Source organism: Paramisgurnus dabryanus, chromosome 20 (genome assembly GCF_030506205.2).
Source record: "Paramisgurnus dabryanus chromosome 20, PD_genome_1.1, whole genome shotgun sequence".
Classification (NCBI taxonomy): Eukaryota; Metazoa; Chordata; class Actinopteri; order Cypriniformes; family Cobitidae; genus Paramisgurnus; species Paramisgurnus dabryanus.
In genome coordinates, this window is record NC_133356.1 from 23,107,698 (window position 1) to 23,130,644 (window position 22,947).

Below are 22,947 nucleotides of genomic sequence, written 5' to 3' on the forward strand. Positions count from 1 at the left end.
TATTCATGAAACCTTGTTAAGACCCTCAGAGGATATTAAATATGCCACTTCCTTTACAAGTGCTGCAGTTGCTTTTTTTTACTCAGATTACAATGTTTTTAGATATTTGGCACTTGCAAAGCCATCAGACATGAACGTGGGACATTCTGAAAAGTTTAAAGAGGCCAGAACAAAAATAAATTGATGAAAACTCCTGCTCATTATTATTTTCACTCCGTCCTGCCTTCCTATCTTTCTATCCATCTTTGTCCTGAGTGTTGTAGTGATGGAGCAGTTGGCCGGAGATGTGAAGTGTCCCGGCTGTCCTGTCCTATTTGGAACTGGTCCACAGATTACATTTACTCAGCTCTGTTACTTTCTAAGACTAAAGATGGATTGCAGAATGTCAAGGAGTTTCTGAAAACAAAATTAGAAGTAAAGACATTGCCTGATTGTTATTCCAGTGATCATTTTGATAAACCGTCTGTTTTCTTGACCTTAAATAACAAGAAAATGTTATTTTTTTAAATATATTTTTTTAAATGTGTAGGTGTAGTTTCTCTCCAAAGTTGAGTGCACCAGTTTTAAGGTACATTGTGTTGCTTATGCATATATAGAAAATACGAAAAATAATAAGTTCAGTTACAATAAAGTGGTAAAACATTGTCTGAACACAATGAACTCAGAGGAAAATAGCCTGTGATTGGCCGGGTTTTGTGTCTTTTTCCACACAGTTTTGGAGAAGCTGTAGGTGGCTAAAGAGATGTTTGGCTTTGTATGATAGGTCATACAGTACAACGGTGTATGGTACATCTGAGAATGTTTATGCTGCAGTGCGCGCCGCTGATTTAACAGGTTTTGAATTATGCAAATGAAACCCCTTCAGGCTTGCTACGTTGCTTTGAAACTGACTGTCTAATTGAGCCCCATGATGAACTTATATAAGAGCATGTATTTTTGTTTATGATAATCCTGACCAAAAACTGCAGCTGTAGTTTTTAGAGCTGCAAAAGGTCAATAACTTTTATTCAGATGTTATGGTCAATAATATTATAGTGATTAGGATTTAACACTTCTGTATGAATGCATTATAATAAATCAATGTAATAAATTGTCAATTGGACCCATCTACTCTCACCTTCCTTAAACAGAGCATCAGCAAAAGTTTACAGATTAACAGCATTAAAAACATCCATGAATTGTGGTCTATATAATATAGCATGGGTCTCCCATTTGTTCCTGGAGGGCACCTGTCCTGCATAATAGGGGTTGAAACTGAAATCTGCAAGACAGGTGCCCTCCAGAAACAGGGTTAGAGACCCATGCTGTATAGTGTATTAAAATATAGGGTGGACCTACAGTTGCATTGTGGTTTATGAAAATATCCAAAAAATTTAATTTAACCACAATGCTTTATATGTGTTTACATTTAATTTCATCTTCTGCCCCAAGTCTTGTTTTTATCATTATTATTAGCTTTGAATAGTCCAAAGACATTTTTGTTGTCCTGTTGTGCACTCCTACAGCTTTATTATAACTCACATCTCACCACTTGACACTACTATATTAACAAATTCAAGACTGAAGTCACTGCCAATCTATGCGAAGCCTGACATTTTATATTATTGTAAGAATTGGGACATACTATAGTTTTTACTTACAGCAGGGGTTTTCGTACTGGGTTCTGGGGACCCCCAGGGGGCCTTCAGGGGGTCCCCAGAAAATTTCAGAGAAAATTTGTAAAAATAATTTGTTTGGTATTTATCTCTTATTTATTGATGTATACTTGCTTTGTATCTTTGTTTTCTCACTCACTGGGGCTCGTAAGGCAGAATTCTTTGGAAAACTACATCTTTATATGGAAGGGGGCCCTCAGAAAAGATTTTGGGGGTCCTTGTAAAAGATCAAAGATGCAAATGAATGTAGTCTGAAGCATTATGCTTTATGCCCTTAGCACATTCATTGACGATGCTTTTCTTTGCCCATGTGTGTCCTTTATAATCAAGTCAAACGTGTTTTGTTTCATAGACACTTACTTATGTCGGACTGACGTCAAGGCTTAACTCTAACATAAGTTCTTTTTTTTCTTTTTTTTAAACTCAAGCCAAGCCAGACCTTTTTGCTTTTGGTTGGCTGTGAAAAAAAGAGAGCCAGAATTAAGCCAATGTAAGCCACATTCGGCCCAGAACATGTTGCTATCTATAGGAGAAATGTGTGGGATTGCCAATATGGATGGAGATGTACGTATTGTCTTCATGTATTTGAAATTTTATACTTTTGTTTTATACTTAAATACCTTTTAATACCTTTATGTTACTGCCTTAAAAAATTTTGTTGAATCAACTCAGATTTAAGTCATTTCAACTTACTATTATTTATCCTGACTAGAAATTAGTTATTATAACTACAGATTAGTTGTTATATATACTTATAAAATATAGTTGAAAAAAGTCAACTTCCTTTTATAAGTTGTAGCAACTCATCTCTTGTCAAGATAAATAAAAGTTAGTTAAGGCAGCAAAGTTTATAAACTTACAATATATTATATAATTTGTTAAGTAATAGCCGTCTAGATGTTCATTACCTCTAACTTTTAGTCAACCTGCTGTTAAAATTGATTTACTCTGAATATTTCATTATTTACAATACTTTTTATTTGGAAACGAACAGAAATAAGTTCTTCTTCTACTGCATATAAAGTAGCCAACAAAAACATGTCAATGTTGTTTTGTTTTGAAGTCCACCACATATGGAACGCAGTTCACGTGGCCTCATAAACTTGAACCTGTCGTCCGTCGCGAGCCCCCCATCAAGCCCACTCTCCCATAACCTTAAAGCTTGTCGCTCCAGATCAGCGGTCGCGCTCGTGCCAGCGGCGGTGCGGTCCGGTGCGGAGGGATGGGGGCAGGGTTCGAGTCCAGCGAGGGATTCACGGCAATCTGCAGCATTCACTTACAACAGGATGCACGCACAGACTAGTAGAAGCTTCATGTTGTAGCCCCGTCTGTTTCAGCAACGGGACGTTTTGTTTCTACTTTAGTGAGAGGAGTATATTCATCTTTTCTTCAACTTCCCCTAGGCGGGGACACCAGGACATCGTTTTAAAACGCGTTATTTCTTTTCGGACATTAAATGTTTCAGTGTACCTCACGCAGTTAATGGTAAGTGCCCTAAAATCTGCTTTGAAAACTTTAGTGCAAGTTTGAGGCACGATGTCTGCGATTATAAAAGCTTGATGACGGTCTTGAGATAAACTGGTTGAAATATTAACGAGTAATTTATGTTAAAAAGAGATGCAGTTGCTAGCTTTTTAATTTCGAGTTTGTTAAACAGCTGGGACTTTTACATTGACACGCCGCACGAGGACTCTGTTTTGCGACTTTTTTCCTAGTAAAAATGCGCAGCTCAAGTGAATAACCTGCATTGCGTGACAATAATAAACTTTATTATTGCACAGTTATTTTTATTCAATTATAAACTATAATATGAAGTTTATAGTAAGTATAGTAATCACTTCACTTTTTGTACGCTATTATTATGTAGTAAAAAAGTAGTGAACCGATGCGATGTAGTATTACTATTTACTAATGTAAGGTTAAAAATCACTGTAGTATCTAGGAAATTTAGTACAGTTTACTACGGTAAATACTTATAATACTTAGAATATATATATTCTAATAAATACTGGTATACTACAGTATTTTCATGTGGGTTCTGGTAAGTTAGTCGACTTATTAACGTGAAGTAATATTTCACCTCAACAGTTCAACAGCGTTTGTAGCAAACATTGTTTTATTCTCATATTCATTTCTTGTCTGCGCATATTAAGTTACTCTTAACTGTTTTATCTGCTGTCCTAATATAGCTTGTTTGTTTTGTTTTTGTATTGTATATCCGCCTCTAAAGGTTGTGACTTTGAAAGCTTTCTCTTGCTCTTATATCATATAGTAATTACTGTATGTTGAGTGTTACTTACTGTAGGCATAAAGCAGTTAATTATGGTATCCAGTCAGTGTTTAATTACAGCATATGGCAGCGTCTATTGCCACTAAAGACAAACACATTGTGAATAGTCTTTGTATTCAGCTTATCTAAGGTCATTTGCATTTTCTCACACATCCTCATCAGGTTCCTCAGATCTCACACTTGGCCAGTTGTCTATGTATGAAAATTGTAAACTGTTAATAACAACTCGTGCTATCTGAAATGGAAAGCAGTAGACACAATACATTTAAAAAGTGTTATAGTTATCTTGTGTACTTTTGTATTTCCCATTATTCTCAGCGGTGCTTCCTGTTAGCTCTTAATTACTGTATTACAGTCATTTTACTGTTTTACAGCTTGTTCATCAAAGGCATTCAATAAATACTATTGTGATACTTTATAAATCAAAACTTTTTTTTTACATTTCACACTATAAAAAAGTTGGTTCAACTTTAAGTTACCTGGTTGCCTTACAGTAAATTAGTTAACATTTTTACACAACTTTTTTGAGTTAACTAATATTTTTAAATTGAATTAACTTAAAACATTTAAGCAACCAGGTAACTTACTTTTTTAAGTTGAACCAACAATTTTTTTTTACAGTGCAGTAATAAGATTTTTTAAAACTTTTGTTATTTTAGTACTTTAATTTCAGGAGTAAATAGGTGCATAATTGTCTGTAAAAAAATTTACAATTAAAAGGAATATATAGTCCTAAACATTGCTTTTATTTTCTTTATTGAAAATAGTACAGTATATTCATTGTTTTAGGGGTGAAATGTGATCAGGGCATGTGCTTGACATGTTTAGTTTAGTCATTGTGTTAAATTTTAGATTAGGAAAATTTCTCCAAGACAATAGTTTAAATTTTAAAGCTTTGTTTTATTTGTGCTACGCCACGGTATGAGTATTACAGGACAAATATATATTTGTTAAAGGGGACGTTTCACAAGACTTGGTGTCCCCAAAATACATATGTGAAGTTTTAGCATAAACTACCATATAGATCATTTAATATAGCATTGTAGGTGAGCAAAAATGTGCCATTTTTGGGTGTGTCCTTTAAAATGCAAATGAGCTGATCTCTGCACTAAATGGCAGTGCCGTGGTTGTATAGTGCAGATTAAGGGGCGGTATTATCCCCTTCTGACATCACAAGGGGAGCCAAATTTCAATTACCTATTTTTTTCATTCTTGCAGAGAATGGTTTACAGAAACTACGTTACTAGGTTGTTCATTTTCTAGGTTGATAGAAGCATTGGGGACCCAATTATAGTGACTTAAACATGTCATATTTTTTTATGATATGTCCCCTTTAAGGGCTGTAAAACTGTAAAACAGCTAAACATCCCATTTTGCAAATCACTGGAGGGAGTTGCTAAATGCAAAGACATCATATCCATTTATTTTAATGATTTAAGCTTTTATTGCCAGACTGCCTTGTCTGCTTATAAGAAAGCTTTAACTCTGACCCAGTTATGGTACCTGCCATGCTCACTGCATACAGCCAAGTTGTTTTTTCGAACAACGAAGAGTTCAAAAGCTCTCTGAAATCTTATTAACTGAAAACACAAAGTCTCTTATCACAAGGCAGAGCTCTAGGAATCCTACACCACAACTACTGGATCTGTGGAAAATGAAATATAAAGCTGCTTTGTTAAAAATAATCTTCACACTGTCAGAGACACCTCTGTGGACTCACAATCTTATTATTATTACACATATTTATCAATAGTCTGTATCTGTCCAAGGCTTTAAAAACAATTTTTTAACAGCATATGCTGCCATTGTATGCTCTAAAGCCGTCTTTATGACTCAAAGGGTCTGAACTACAACGCTTCACACACACGTTTTTTCACACAGACACTGATTCTTGGCTTTGCACATGGTTTGTCATACCCAGCTGCTTTCAGGCATTTCACTGGCTGCTGTAGGAGACATCATGTCTGGACAGAGAGGAAATTATTGAAATAATACCAATGGGATGGTCAGGGGTATACTGTAGATGGATAAACTCCATACAAATCATCACTGGTCCAATTTACTTTAAACTTACTTTAGGTGCTAAACCTGTGTTTAGTATAATGCGCGGCATAGTTATAAAATAAGTTTGTTATGGGTTGCATGCTCTTGCAAATAAAGAATGTCCTTTCCAAACCACACCCACAATTATTTTTAACCAATCAGCAGCATAAATTGATTAGCCATGTGCTGAAATGTGCATAAACAGTAGAAATATCCTAATAAACAAACATCAGCAATCACACAGGCTCACTAAATCAACCATGTGAAGGTCTTTTCAGTTAAGTATGACAAAATGTGATAGCAGGTTGAGTACGGCTTTCAAATTGACGAAATTGGATTGTTTCTGTCATAATGAATTTGCCATCTGCCATATAAATAAAGATGGAGTTTGTAATTTTATAAGACATTGGCTTGGCTTTTGGCATGCATCGCTCTGTAACCTTGCTTGCATTTTTTCTGAATTGGAAGAGCATAGACTGTCATCCTGGAGGTACAGGATTTACAACGTTATCTCTGATATGTCCAGTGTGGGAAAATTCAATGCTGGCTTAGGGAATACAGTCAATCTTTTATATCGTTGCTGGAGTGATTCTGACATAACCATTTATTAAATTCACAATGATGCATTGATGCAAGTGTTTCTGCATTTAAGATAGCCTTGTGGTCTATTTATGGCTCTGAGTGTGCACAGAAGATTTTGATCTGTTCAATCCATTAATATTCCCAAGATAAAATCAACGTGTGCTAAGATGTTTTCCTGGTTTAGTCTTTCTCTTTCTCATATTACATATGGATAGCATTTCTTGATGGATTTTCAAATTGGAACAAAACAATGTGCGTTGCTTTTCTCAATTACTGGAACCCGTATTAAGATAAATACATAAAGTGTTTGAATGTGATGTAATAAGGAGATTGAGGCCAGGTGGACTACAGTAAGTCCTACTCAATATGTCAGTGCTGACTGCTGCAATGTTGATGGCTGACATATCCAAGCTTCTAACCTTAGGGGGCGTGTACACCAAAGTTTATAAACGTGGCTAAAAAAGGCCAGGCGGACATCTGGGCGCTTGCCAGCAAGTTTTGTTTAAAACGTGTTTGAGGTTATCGGCCCCTTACGGTGCATTCACACTGGGCGTAAGCGTTAACGCTTCCCATTCACTTTTAATGGGTGACGTTATGTGTTGCCAAACTGAATTGTGGATTCGTCTGCGCCGCGTCAGTGCCGTTGCTCACAGCAGAAGTTGAACATTTCTCAACTTTTCAAGTGGCAACGTGTGCGTCAGCCAATTAGATTGCCTTATGCAAATAACCTAGGCAGAGCCAGCCAATTACGTTAATGGAAGATGGGAGCATGTGCTGCGGCTACTGTGATTGGCTATTGGCCACGCTTCAGACAAGCCTTCCGTTAAGCGTTAACGCTTATGCCCTGTGTGAATGTACCGTTACTGTGCGTTCACACCAGATGCGGAAGAGGCGGCAAACGTGAGTGATTTACATGTTAAGTCAATGCAAAGATGCGATAAGGCATCTTGTGGCGCGGTAAGCGTGAATGGCGTGGCACAATTGTTGCCTTATCAGATGCCGCGTTTCACGCAAATTGAGCGCTGCCGCAAGAATATGTGTAAGTTAAAAAAATTTACTTTGGCGGATATGACTTTGGCAGATCTCGAATGACTAGAATTTCACGCACAACTTTCATGTGCGAATGAAGCGAATTTAACGTAAAATGTTCAAGCGTCCATGTACATGCGAATAGCATGTTTTTCTACCATGTCTGGTTTGAATGCACAGTTAGAGAGGTAAGTGAGTTTGATCCAGACACCCAATACTGTACACTTTTAAAAAGCCCAAAACGTTATCCTATAGCATCATATACCGTACCACCTTTATTTTGTATCTCTTTCTGCAAAGATGCTGTGCAGTGAAAGTATGTTGAGCAGCGAGATGTTATTACAAGTGATGTTTCCAGTCCAATGTTGTGTGTTTTTGGCGTTTGTGGGGTGGGTGAATAACAGCACATGGAACAAATGCAGTTTACCCTAATTTAATTTTTCCTTTCCAATGGATTTCACATTATGTTCCAATGCAGCATTACAGTATAGTTTCCTCGCTCCAGTGAGCAAGCCAGCGGCGACAGCCAGAAGAAAAACTCCCTGAGATGTAGCGTCTCTTGCTTTCCCTGCTTTTCATTAGTCAGGAATCTGCCCTGTCAAAGGGCTCTAGAAATTCACATACCCCCACGCAGAGAGGGAAACATTAGGAAAACAAGTGTCCATTTTGTTCGTGCCTTGATTTATGATCCGTGGCCCGCGAGAGATGCGAGCTGATGCAACGCAGGGGTTCTTGGCTCATAACTGGTTTCGCTGCACAGCACGTCCCATGGTGATGTGAGTTATTATAGGAGACAAGCCTCGCGTTCCACCCCAGACACGCTCTTTCTTCTCTGCTGCTGGCTGGTCCGCAACATCTCCCGCTGACTGCAAACAAGCAAATCGCGTGACGTACCAAAGCATCCCGCTTTACCAATGTCAGCCTTGTCTGCATTTTGACCTTTGCTGATCTGCAATTTGGTGCGTAAACATTAGTTTAGCTGCAGATGACAAGAGATGAGACGGCAGTAGCAGTTTGCTTTGCAGTATTGCAAAGGGCCTCTGTTTTTTAAGAAAACATTATTCAGACATTACTTAACCAGTTTGTTATTACCTTCAGACTGAGCCTCCAGTTGTACTCATGCATGTGGGTGGCAACACCCACTACCAGTTCAGTCCAACAGGGAGGGGATGAGATTAAGCAAACTTAATGGTCGACATCTTTTAGAGCAGTGGTTCCCAAACTTTTTCGCCATGCGGCCCCCCTTATGTAAGGTGCATTCCTTCGCGGCCCCCCAAAGAAAATATGTGACAAAAAACTGTTCTAAAACTCAACATTTTAATAAAAAAAACATTAAATTATACAAAAAAGTAGTGCTTTTGGTTAGTAGCCTTATTTTTTTAGGTTTAATTAAACAGAATTCATAATAAATTAATGTATTTCATAAAATGTCATAAAACTGGGGCCCCCCTGGCACCATCTCGCGGCCCCCCTGGGGGCCCCGGCCCCCAGTTTGAAAACCACTGTTTTAGAGCACATTCAAAATGAGTCACACATTGATAATCGAGTATTGGATCACGCTAGTCATGTCTAATATGTCAAGGTGAGTTTATAACAATCATAACAAAAAGAAAAGCAATGTTTGAGAAAAATATGACGAAGTGAAGATTTGTCTTTAAATAGTACTTATGCTTAAAAACATTCGTCCTGAATTAGTTTGCTTAAATGTCCAATATGATGAAAACAATTTTCTAGTGATGAAGCCATAAAACAGTATCTCAAAGGGGAGGAACCCGTGTTGGCTCTCGTGACTATGTGTCATAGTCAAAAGCTTTTGTTGAAAACTTTACAGATGTTTAAAAAAAAGAAACAAACATAACCACCAAAAAACATTATATATATCCCATAACGTCCAAGCACATGCTGGTTAGGTCAGGTGCCTTTCTGTGTGGAGTTTGCATGTTCTCTGGGTCAGTGTGGGATTACCTCAGGTCCCCTGGTTTTCTCCCACAGCCTGAAACCATGCAGTTTAGGTGAATTGGATGCCAAATTGCCCCTCTTGGATAAATTGTTTATGGATTAACAAGTTCTCGTAATGAATATAGCCATAGATGCTGGAATGGCGTTAAGAATAAACAAACAAACCAAGCATGTGCATTTTAAAGCTGCATACCATAGTTTTCACCATCAGTGAAAACAACACCCAATTTTTATGCGAACTGCCATGCTTGTACAGTAAAAGCAATAGAATTGAAGTCTTCTTTACTTTAAAACAATTTAACACAAAGTACTGTTTTATCATTAAAATCTGCTAACATCCTATTCATTTAATCAAATGTTTGGACATACCAGTATGACGGTGGCTTCACAATTGTGATGTCATGCGCAATCCAGTCATTTATATAGATCAGTGGACTTTCCCCAGATGATCAGCGTATAAAACTTTACAGATTAAATGCCCCCATTTAGATGACAAGTTTATTAAACTCTAAGCAACTGTTTTATAAACACAAGCTACAAACTATTCCACAACCGAAACACATGCATGCGTTGGAGTAGCCGGGAGTTTACGGATGTGAGGTAATAAAAATAGACCTGTAAATCTCTAAATCATGATTATAAGCTTCCCATTGTGAATCTGGATAGAGTAAGGATTCAGTTTTGAATTTTGAAGTGTATCAAAACCTTTTATAAAAGTTCTTAACATTTTGAACAGAACCCATTCTTGTCTTAGGACAACTTTGATGAACTTTTTGATCTACTTCAAATGTTGACTAATGTTATTGTTTTCCCATTAAAAATCCTTTTGCAGAAAATGTTTATTTGTCATTGACCTGTGTACATTATGGCCTTTTTCAGAACACACTGTAGTTTATATAAAGTTCATGAGATGCAGCAAAGAAGACACATAGCAAGTCAATTATAGAGCTGATGAAATCTTAGATTGCCGTCCCCCTGAAGGCTTTTACCGGCTGTGTAAGATAATCCAGAAATCAATTTCTAGTGGAATTTGTCATTTGAATAATTGATGGATGTGTGTGACCCTCCGGTTTTAAGATTACAGATCTACACTTTAGAATAAAGCTTCTCTGTCTTTGACACAGCTAACAGCAACCGAGGGCTTACATCCAGACCAGTCATGCTGAACCATGATCACAGTCACTAAGGCATGTTTAAAGAGCTGTACAGGCTTAGATTGCCCGGTCTTGTGAAGGGATTACGGTCCATAGAGCGCAGCGCTCATTTCGTGTCCTTATTCACCCCGTTCCACATGCAGTTGGCCAGACAGACTTATTAGCCGTCTCAACTAAAGAGACCCGAGTCTTTTAAGTCCCATCTTTGTAGAGTACTGCAGTACTACAGTGTGTTTGGATAATCTCCATGTGACTGCAGCAAGGTTGTTGACCTCTTCCAATGCTTTGTTAATCTATCCAGTGTTTCTATGTTAAAGGCATCTTTGAAGCCAGTGGTAAAATTTAAACAAGGTCATAAGATGAGGTCAGAGGGTCAGGAGATGCATACAATACTTTCTCAGTGTTAACCATTGTTGTCTAGTCAGCTGACATAGTGAACCAGTGTACATATACCCATACAGACCCAACATTCAGCTTGGAATGTGTTGACAGATGAAGCAAGTTTTGACAGAATAGCACTGTTAAGAGAAACGAACAAAACAAGCCTGCTAAATTACATACACATTTTATTGGTGTACACTAAAGCTTTGTTTAAGGATCTGTCTTTAATGGATGGGAATTCCTGAATTGTCTGTATCCCCAGACATCATTTAAGTGCATTTATATGGCATTCTGAATGTGAAAGCAATCAATCTCATGTATAACAATGTTGTTTGGAGTAATGTAATGTTCCTGTAACATTATTTGTGATTTTAGTTGCTTTACAAGCCACTATGTACAATATAGTATGGAGGCTGTAAATACACTATAACTAAACAATTCTACATAGGAAATGTTCTGACATGATACAATAAAGAAAAACCCAATATGTACTAAAATGGAGACATGAGTTAAGTTAGTGAACTACATATTTATACATTTATTTATTAAAAAAAATAGGTGCCTAATATCGTATTGCTGTTGATGCCGTAACAAAACCAGTAACATTCAGATTAAGGGGCCGTTTACACAACACGGATTTCAACTGGATACAAGAGCGGTTTTAAACGGTTTGGCTGTTTGTTTACACAACGACTGTGTTTTGGTGTACTGAAAACGCAAACTTTTGAAGGCAGGTTTTAAAGTGCAAGTTTTTGATAACGACGCCTTTTCGTCTCCGTGTAAACTACATAAACACGAATCTGTGATAACGGTGACTCTGTACGCATGTGTTTATTCAGTCTATAGGCATGCATGGACGAGTATAACCAAAACAACAATGGCGGCCTACAGGACTGTGTTTGTGCTGCCCAAAATACTGAGTTTGTTAACGTTTTTTCCAAAATGTTGTCGCTTTATAGTCCAAGGTAATTTGTATAATTAATAATATAGATAAACTCATAATAATACCTCATCACTGTTTAAAGAGCCCCTATTGTCTAGTATCGTCTCCAATGTAAATCTCTTTTTTTGGACTACAACAAACACACGGATTGTAGACAACAGTTTACTTCCTTGGAATGGTGATGTAGACAAGACCGACATTATCATAATTCCTCCCGCTTCTGACTCATAGTCTGTAAGTTAACTCCTGTTAGCATTGCACAGTCCTTCCAGAAAAACGCAGAGTTTTTTTGTGATTGTTGCGGGCAAAAATCCTCGATTTTGCGGCACGTTTTCTTAAAAAATGCGATGGAATATGCAGGATATTTATGCGATGGAATTGCGGGAATTTGCGAAAATTGCGGAACTTGCAAAAACTGCGGAAACTTGCAAAAGCTGCAATGATGTTCACGTCACATAATCACGTCACTTCATAATGTTCCCATGGCAATAGAGGACACGGCTGCGCTTTTGGGAAGTAAATGCAAAATTTTTCAACTTTCTGCTAATATATATGTGATGGCCCGTCATGATGCGGTCACACATTAGTCATTGTGACATTTTGCTACGAAAATGCGGAGATTATGAAATCATGCAAGCCCCGCATATTTTGTGCACAGAAATATGTAACTAATGCGGTGAAAGTGCGTCGTATTTGGAAAAAATGCAGCCCCGCATAAATATGCAGACTTTGGCTGATTATGCAATATATCGCGCGATCGCACAATCGCGTTTTTCTGGAGGGACTGATTGCATTGTGACCGAATGTTTCAAACATGGTAAGGAACGTCACATTTCCGGCTGACGCCAGAGGTATTCAGGCCAATCACAATGTACAGATTTGCTGGCCAATCAGGAACACAGAGCTTTCAAATCTGTGTGGTTCAGGAAGAGAGTGAAATCTGGAGCAACAAAAATGTACTGTATGTGGAAAATAATGTTTTTTGTAACCATAAACCACGCGAACACTTTGTATTATACCAATTGTACAGAAAATAACGTTGTTTTTAGCAATGAAATCGGTGCACTTTAAACAAAACTCCTTAATGCTTTTACAATTTTGATTGTTTGTTTTTATCGTTCATCTGTAGATGAATGCGCATGTGTCCAGGTGTATAGTGCTTCTTTACCAGGTAACATCGCCACCTACTGGCCTGGCATGCATAATACAGCAGATTTAGCCATCTTTGCCGATGTTTTTGACAGTGTTGTTGTGTGTACATGAAAGCAAAGTATTTTTTTGTCTTTTACTACATCGTTGTCATGTAAACATAGCGTACGTGCTTGGCCTTGTGCTGGTCTGAAAGATCTAATCTGAAGAAGTGCTCACTGTTCATTATCAACACAATACACAGCTCAGCAAGCTTCTCTTAACTGTAAGTCCTGCAATGAAGCAAATGCAGGACATTGTGGTCTCCAATTTCCTGCAATAAAAAGGTAAATGTGCCTGACAATTTCAGTTCCACACAGCCCATAAACTCAATTGAACCTTAACAGCACCACTATATAAGGATGAATGTGTGTGCGTGTGAAATATTGTGCTTTGTTTAATTGTGGGAAATGGGGTTGCTGTGAGCTCCATCCATGTGGATAGAGTTTAGTGAATGACTTTGCCAGATAGCCTGTGGTGCTGTTCCCTCTTTTCTTTCCTCTTTAGCCCAAATCATCGGCTGATTCTCTCTCTCTCCTTTTTGCTGTGGTCGAAAATGGAAAAGTAGGGATGTGCCATAAATCTCCTCGATGAATCTTGCCTCTCTGTAGATTGTTCACATTTCACTATAATTGCGGAAAGTTAAAAAATGAAGAGAAATAGTTGAGTTGTGTTTTGTTTTTCTCTGTGGTGTCCATCTCTCACTCTCCTTTCCCACCGGAGCCAGGAGATGAGGAATTGCTTTTCTGGCTGCTGATGGTTTTACAGCTCTGCCTGCGAGCAGTCGGTTCAGGCCCCAAAGTAATTTTATTAGCTTTCTTCTCAATAACACAAACACTACACTTCTCCTCCCACTACATTACTCAGATTTATGTTACTTCAAACACCTTGTCCAACAACCTCTTTGATCTAGAGCAGCGAGGTTTCTTAAGTAAATCGTTTATTATGGGATTAATTTCCTGCCTAATGTATTGAGGTCACGGATCAAAAATTAATATGTGCGAATGAAAGAATAATCAGAACTTTAAACACATTTAAAATTATATTGCACAAAAGTGGAAAACGAATGCTAAGTTATCCAAATTGCATACAAAATTACGTTTTCTTTGTTTATATTACTGTTTTTTCTTCTCGCTGATATTTTTCGCTTATATATTTATTTTTTATGCTTATGCTGTTTTTTCCACACTCTGCGCTTGGTTTTCCAAAAGTTGCAAGTAGTGTTTCATGCAAATCAGGTGGACTAGTGGACTATTGGTCCACTAGTTTTAGATTGACAGCTCCTCTTCTAGCCAATCAGTCAAAGAGGGAGTTGACGTCACTCAAGTGTGACTCATGGTTGCATACTTGTGCGGGTGAAGATGGATAACTCTCAGCTGGCAAATCTTGGATAATTATCGCCCCCTTTTTGTACCTTCATGTACCTTTTTTTCTGAGAGTGTAGGCTAAAATGATAGAGAGATGCTTGTCATATATTGTATAGACCCTTTTAGTGTTTGTACACAATGATGACGTGGCAACGTATGCGCGCGCAGTTTGGCAACGGAAGTACGGCAAGAATCAGCAGTGAAGCATCACAGACAGAGAAAGTTATTTTTTAAAAATTTTATCAACACAGCTACCAGATCTGTGTACTATAGTGGAGTGGATAGAAGACGTTAGCAGATGCCCAAATATAAAGTGGCCAGATACATATATACGTATATTAGTATATTATATTAGTGCAACCAATGCAACAACCAGACATTTTGATGCTGGGAAACCATTTTGATAAACTTTCTGAGTTGCTAACACGTTTGGACCAATGGGGAATAACAAAACTTCTGTTGCCTTAATGCACGCGCAGGCTATTTGATCACATGGGCTGTAAAAGGGGCTATATTGTGTTAAAATATCATATTAGAGATGTCATATTTGACATGTATTAGCGTTTTGTGGGGCTGCTTTGCCTTTTCAAGATAGCCGCAAGGGATTGTTGTGGTTAACGTAGAAATGTTTTCAGACTTTAATTTCCTCATCAAGCAGCAGCTACAACAGAAGTTGACTGACACTTTTGATCAAAGTCCTGAACACAGTGAGCAGAAAAGCAAGTTTTGCTCATCCATTAGTAGACACCATATAAACAAAAACAAGTGGTTGTTCGAGATCAGTCGACTGATGACAGTTTAAATAGCTGCCAGTAGTTTTCACACTACAATCTTAAATATACCATTGTCGGCATTCAGTCAAAGATTATTAGAGTCTACAAACTGATTCATCAGTTGACCTTGAAAAGTATTATGAATTCCACTTCTTGTTAAAGGTTAAAGCATGTGTCAGTCCTGAATATGAGATCTTTTAACCTGTTTGAATCGTTCTGAGAGGATGGGTCAGACTTAATTGATCATCACAGTGCCTGTCATTTCCATCCAACAGCATGGAGAGCTGAACAAAACCAGGACAGGACATTTGGGAGACCTGCCAACATAAATGTGCTTACTATACACAGCCTACCATCTGTCTGTATTACTGCCAGATTTCTTTGAATGTTACTGAAGTTGTGTGGCAGTGGCAGTATTGATTTGAGTGGGTTCAACCGATTGATTTTCAATCAATATTGTAGATCACTGACACATTTTATTTGCTAACTCAGCATGGTGCATTTCTGATTCTTTCTTATTTTTATTTGAGGAAATATAAGACCTTGCTCAATAACATCTTGTTGGATTATGTTTAGGTTTGTATTTTGCAACGCGTAAACATTTATAGTGAATAAAACTTATGAATAGAACATGACATGCCATGAAGATTTTTCATCGTGTTTCCTAGAATCAGTCATTTCAGAAGCGGTCCTGTCTCTTTAAATGGGGAAGCTTCACGTCCTGTCTTTGTCATGCAGAGCAAAAAGGATTAGAGACATTTATGTAACTCCCCCCCAGAGTATTTCCTCTGTGACGCCCGTCTAGAGCAGAATTTTTAAATGATGATTTTATTTGTTTACTAGCATAATTTGCACAGCCTCTTTTCTTTTTATTTTGAAGAACAGGGATGGAAACAGAGTTTGGAGTATTTATAGAGTATCCTGCTGTCTCATTGCGATCTGTCAGACCCCATCACATCTCCATATGGACTTGAGCTTGCGCACACACACAAACACCTGCTTGTGCGCACACACACAGACTTGCACACACATTACCATACACAAGCGGATACACAGGTAACACAATTGAATACCGAATAAAGCAAAATATTTGATCATATCATATTTGATCATATTTTGTAAAACCAAGTGATTTTCTGTCAAAACGGGACAAACCCAGTGGTTGGGTTAAATTAACCAGACTTTTTTTTATTTGACTCATTTGGGTTGAAACAACCCAACATATGATGATTTCATTTACACTATATTTAAATATATGTACAGCTTTTATGATGTCTTATTCCTGTAGCAAGAATAAACATATCCAAAAATGTAAATGCAAACATATGTACTTCCCTGATAAAGCATTAGTAAACACTCACCTTCCTTATTTATACTATACAGTAAGCTCTCTTGTTTTGTAAACAGTGGAAGATAACTAGAAACAAAAGCTCTTTACCCCTAACTCATCTTTCTATACTTGTTACTTAAACATCTGTGTTTCTAATCAATTGTTGAGTAAACAAATCCTTTTTGATAATACTTTGGATGACAGACAAAGACTTTAGAGCAATATGTGTCACTAGATTCCCTTTACATCATCTATTTCTCCTTATCTTCCTCTCTCACCACTTTTTCTAGGAACAGTTTATCCAAAACTGTCATTATTGTGAGCGGTGACCTTTTTAACCGGGTGTGCTGAGTGCCACGCATGTCACTTTCATTATGCAGAGCATTTGCAGCTTATATGCACCGCACGACCCTGTTATTTACTCACTTCTCTGTCGTTTTAAACTGGTGTGTGTGCTAGATTATGTGTTGAAGAGTAAATAAGTTCAATTTTGGTCTGATCTAAACTATCATGTGGTTTTAGACTTAATGGTGCATGACTCACACAAGAAAATAAATGTTTATAGATTCTTCAAAAATGGCTTCTTTTGTGGAAAAGTCATTCATGTTTTTATTTTTGGCCGAAATCCATCTTTTCCATTAAAATCTTTTGCGCATGATTCTTCTTTCCATAATTTGCTGATTTATAGGGATGGTTGTTTTCCCAAGATCTTCTCATATGTAAGTCATAAAGTCCTCACAAAAGGTCTTGGACAATATCAGATGGGTGCACATCGGCTGATATTTGTACACATGTCGAATCCTGTGGTTGACAGCAGTAATTTAGCAATGTCACCATAGCTTTGATCTACCAGAGCTCCCCATCTGTTACAGAAATTATGGGCTAAGGGAAACTGACAGAAATATTTCTCGCGTTCAGCTAAAATATGTTTCCTGTATATATCTGAAGTTTCAGCAATCATCATTATTTGCATTGTTGTGCTTTGGTAAATTAGTGGTGCTGCAAGGTTTTTAGCAGCTGACATACATGAAGTTTTGTTCATTAGAGCACTCAGTTTTAGCTTTAAGGCAATGAGTGAGTTGTTCTCTCAAACACTTATACAAAAACACATTTTTCTGTTGCCCTAAGGGGGTTTATGCTGCCTTCATTGGCCTTGATTATTTTATGCTTTTGGGGCGAGAGAGAGAGAGAGAGAGAGAGAGAGAGAGAGAGAGAGCTAGAGAGAGAGAGAGAGTTGGCTCATCCTGCCACTCAAACACAGGAAACAGTAGAGGTCAGATTGGAAACAGCTGAACGAGTCTTTTGGAAACTGGGATTGAGTGAACATTCTTCTGCTGTCTGGCTTTCCAAACATCTGGTCATGTGGGTAAGCTTACTGTCAACCTCTGTGCCATCATAACACCAGAAAATGTAACCACCTCCTTTATGGGGTGTTTTTTCTAAAACCAGGCAATAAATGCTAAAGTGTAGTTGAAGAGCTCTGATGCAAAACCTTCAAAGCGTCTGACATGTTTTCTTGTAAATTAGCTTTTTTGGTAACACTGTTTACAATAAGATTGTATTTGTTAACATTAGTTAATGCATTAGCTAACATTTACTAACAATGAACAATACCTCCACACAAATCAAAATCAGCAGTGTTAATTGTACACTGCTGGTGTTTATATGAGTACCAGACCTGATTTTGCTGTGCACTTACAGTTCACTGACAAGCTGGGCCATATCGCAGGCAATATGTCCGCGATAATGCAAAATTACCCCAATTGTCCGTGAACTATGGCTTTGTTTATTAAATGGCAATTTACTAGTTATCAAGGAATCGGCTTTACTGAGGATGTGCATGACAATCACCTTGTACTGCGGTTCTTTATTTGTCTTAATGCAAGATTTTATTAGTATGTAAGATGTAGATTGTAGTATGTAGATTTTTTTTGTTTTCATCAAAAAAGTTATCTGTGCTCTTTTTTAAGTGTTGTTTTATTGAAATTTCTGTGAATATAGCCAGAATATTTATCATCTTGCTATGACATGAGTAGGTCTCTTGTCGAAACTGCTTTCTTAACACTGGGTTTAGAAAACTAATTCTAGAGGACTTGACATGCTAATTTACAATGAACTAACATGAACAATAATATTGCCATTAATTAACATTAACATAGATTAAAGGTCCTGTTTTTCCTGTGTTTTTGAAGCTATGATTGTGTTTATGATGCACAACATAATGTGTTCATGTTTCGTGTATTTTTCACACAACTTGCTTATCTCTAGCACTGTTTTCACTGTCCTAAAAACAGCCTGATGTCTTCCTTGTTCTATGAAGTACCTCCTTTAGAAATATGTAACGAGTTCTGGTTGTGTGGTTTGTTTAGTGTGTTGTGATTGGACAGCAGCTTAGCATAGCAGTGCTGTTTGAGCTTAGCTGGCGACTGACATATTCCTGTGGGTGGAGTTTAGTCAGAAACTCTTATTTTGACGTCATTCAACCAGGAAGTATAGGGCTGTATAGAGGTCTTCTCGGGTCCAAAGAAATGTACCCAACCCGAAATGACCTGAATCACTTTATACCCAATCCCGACATGCATAAATAATTTTTTTTAAAGAAAGACCCAACCCGAGACAAACCCGAGCTGCTCCATTTGTTTTACTTTGTTATCTGACGACAACATCAAAGTAACTGCTAAAATGTACATTTAAAATTGACTAACATGTCTGTCTCAACGAAAATTAACCTACCGCCAGCCACACAATGTCGCAAGCACTCCTGGCAAACAGATGAGAGGTTTGAAAAGGGCATTGACGCACACACGCGAGAGAGTTCGGGTCTTCTCGGGTCCGTTCGGCAAAAACACATTCATTTTAAATTACCCGAGACCCGATGCCTCTATTATTGTACCCGACCCGTGTCTAAGGCACCTGTGAAACTTTTAGACCCAAACCCGATCAGGTCTCGGGTCAGACCTCGGGTTTTCGGATCTTAGTGGACCCGTGAAGACCTCTAGGACTGCAGTCCAAACCGGCCGTTAGCTGTAGGCTTGAAAGGGGGATTTTATTAAAGAAAATGTATCGCTTGGCATTGAACTTTGAACTTTATAATTTTGCAGGTATTATTTATGATCTAACAGCAACATTTAACACTAAAAAAAGTTTGAAAAATGTGATCAGGAAAAATGGGACCTTTAATAAACCCCCCAAAAAACAGATTTCATTGTGTAACTTTTAGAAGGATCTCTTGACAGAAATTGAATATAATATGCATAACTATATTATAAGTGGTGTATAAATATCTTACATAATGAACTGTATTTTTTTATTACCTTAGAATGATACATTTTTATCATTTTTTCAGACAACAAAATTTTTTTGCCTGTGTAAGTACAAAATTTAAGTTTAATAAACTTACGTTTTGTAGGTGTCAAATTGAAGTAACTTTTGAACCAACTTTTTACAGTGTAGCTTCTCTTTTCGTTTCAAAGGGAGTGGACTGAGCAGTTGGTTACAATTCACAGTCTCACCGCAGTGGACCTTTAACAAAAACATCCTTATTAATTAGTTACCATGTATTTTACATATTTTTGTTCATGTTTAAAAAATTTGGAAACCAGTGTGTTTCTTCATAACAGAAAGGCATTTATTTTGGAAGTACAACCACAGGAGCATATTAAGGTTACTCTTAAAAAGCTTATATATCCCATACCTATTACATTTATAAGATGAAATCTCTGTAATGTACTACAGTATAATCTTGTTTCAGTTTTTGCTGCCACGCACTTCTACTTACTGGCAGAGGAACATTATGCCTTTAAACGCCTGTCAAAAGCTGCCAAGCTGTGCTCTCTCCCATCAAATACCCATTAATGCTGTAAATCTAGTCAGTTGCATATAAAGTGATTAGTGGTTGGGCAGTTATGAGGCCTTGGAGGATTCATTCAACTGATAGTGGATTATACATGGCTTTGATTGTTCAGTTTTAGCTGGCAAAGCTAAAATAACAAATCCACTGTATAAAAGATAGCCTGAACACCTTAGACCTCAGCTAAATTGTGCAGTCCAGGTATTTGTCCTTCTACTAGACAAACACTGCTGATTTCTACCCTCTTCTTATCTACTGTGACATGGCCAGATAAGAAGTCAGGGCACTGTGTGGTGTTATTCATTGGCTATAACTAATCTCATGGGCTAAGGGAAACTGGGGGAAGTTTGTCTGTGTCATGACAGGCATCCAGAAAGGACAATACACTTACATTGCGTAGAGCTGCAGTAGGTTGTTTTTGAAATAAAATACTGCAAACATATTGCATACTGCTAAGAAAACTGGGTGCTATTTTTATAAATAGTATGCAAAGCATTATGATTTATGCAGTAGTTAACATTTCAAAAGGAAGTGTGCTATATTGTCACATGAGGTAGGTTATTGAGATACTGTGCAAATGGAAAATTTGCATACTGCACAATGCATACTTGATTACTGCAGAGAAAGTAGTGGGGACGTATATGCCATTCCAAGAGTAACCTTTTTCTTTAGTTTAAAAAAGCAGTATGTGTGTGTGGTTTTGTAGTGTTCAAGTGGATTTATGTAAAGCTGAGTCTAGTTGTGCTTCAATAACCTGCCTGTCTTTATCTGTCTCACTTTGTTTCTGTGTGGCCTTGACTTAACCTACAACAACAAAAGTTAATTCAGAATCCATTTCAACTGAAACAGTAGTGCAGGGCTCACATACAGACACTGACCTCTGAACTAGATCTGCCTTATTGTCTGCTGTGATCTTTGCAATGGTTTGGTCATGTTGTCCTTGTGTAAAATTTGACTTATAATTTAGTTGCAAACTTACTTATCAGGGCTCAACATAAGGGACTGCCTGGTAGCCCGGGGCAAGTGTGAGAGACGTTCGGGCCAGTAAAAAGTTTTGTCACTTGCCCGAATGGGCCAGTGCTTCACCCTCAGTCACTAAAATATATTTTCATTTATAATATAAAGTTTGCTGTCAGTTGAGAGCCTTTTTTGTTGGAACATGTCTGTTGTATACTGTATGTATAAAATTATTTTGGGCTTTTGAATTATTATTTTTAAATATGTGACACTGACATTTTTTTATCAGGGCCAGTGAAAATTTTGGCAGGGCAGGTGAAAACCTGAACCAGTATAAAAAAAAAATATTTACGTTGAGCCCTGCTTATACTCAATTGATGTCTGTTGGGGATCACAATACCCATGAAAGAGCATGATATAAAGCAGAAAGTCCACTAATAAATACTGGTAGTTGACAAGACATTGCTTACAGTTAGTAAATAGTTAAAAAATGTCTAAAGACCATCAATATATAGTTTTTTTTAATGTTCTAATTTGGTCTTTAGGCTCTTAAAGTTTTTATGTCAATGATGATAATGACTATGTTATTGGATTACCATGGCAAAGCAACCCTGTGGACCTGTGGTGCTCCTACTCTGGTCCTTCTTGAGATGTGGACTCTGTGTTTCTATTGTCTACCCCCTGGTGGTATGAGGCTGAACAGCTTTTTTTAATATAGAATCTAATGAAAAATGTAAAATAATTGTACTTCATTATTGTACAAAAGCAATCTTTAGTAAAATGTCGTAAAACCTACTGTAAATACTTCTAAAACACCACAGTTTTGCTTGAGGACCAAGACCTTTACCTTGGATTTAAATGGAGACCTAGCCCAAACAAAATGTCCTAGTTTAATGGTTTAAATATCCTTAAAAACTTATTTGTTATTGTCTATGAATTTACAATCAGGGACAAAACTCTTTTGAATGTTTTCATCCTTTTATTGTTGTGGGTTTATGGAGAACTAAAACGGGACTGTCCCCGGAAAACGGGGACATCTGGTCACCTTATTCTAGTGACAGATTTATTGGTTCCAAAACTTTGATACAGTACCGTATTTGATAGGTATTATTATCTCTTAAAACAGTGTGTGTAACACAGTCTCACCCCATGACGACACTTGACCATTCGTCAATATGTGACGCGGAGGGTATACCTTTCGCGTCATTTTTTGACGAACTGGGGACTTCAATACTATTACGTCCGTTGCATTCTCTTCTCCTATTTTCTTACCAATTTCGCGTCGGTTTAGGGTTAGATTTACATAATGACATCCCTACCCAAACCTAACTCTAACCCCAACGCCAGGTGACAACTGTTTCTAACCCCAACGCCAGGTGACAACTGTTTAAAATGGTAATAAAATAGGAGAAGAGAATGCAAAGGACGTAATAGTATTGAAGTCCC

At 37.5% G+C, this 22,947-nt stretch overlaps 1 protein-coding gene across 1 annotated transcript in view; it reads left to right on the forward strand.

Annotated features, from left to right (window-relative positions):
* The first annotated feature begins 2,862 nt into the window (after positions 1-2,862).
* lzts2a (leucine zipper, putative tumor suppressor 2a) overlaps positions 2,863-22,947 on the forward strand; it is a 62,658-nt gene continuing 42,573 nt past the window's right edge. Inside the window, exon 1 of the mRNA XM_065297143.2 lies at positions 2,863-3,140. The gene's annotated coding sequence lies outside the window, so the exon portion shown is untranslated. The remainder of the gene's footprint in view (positions 3,141-22,947) is intronic.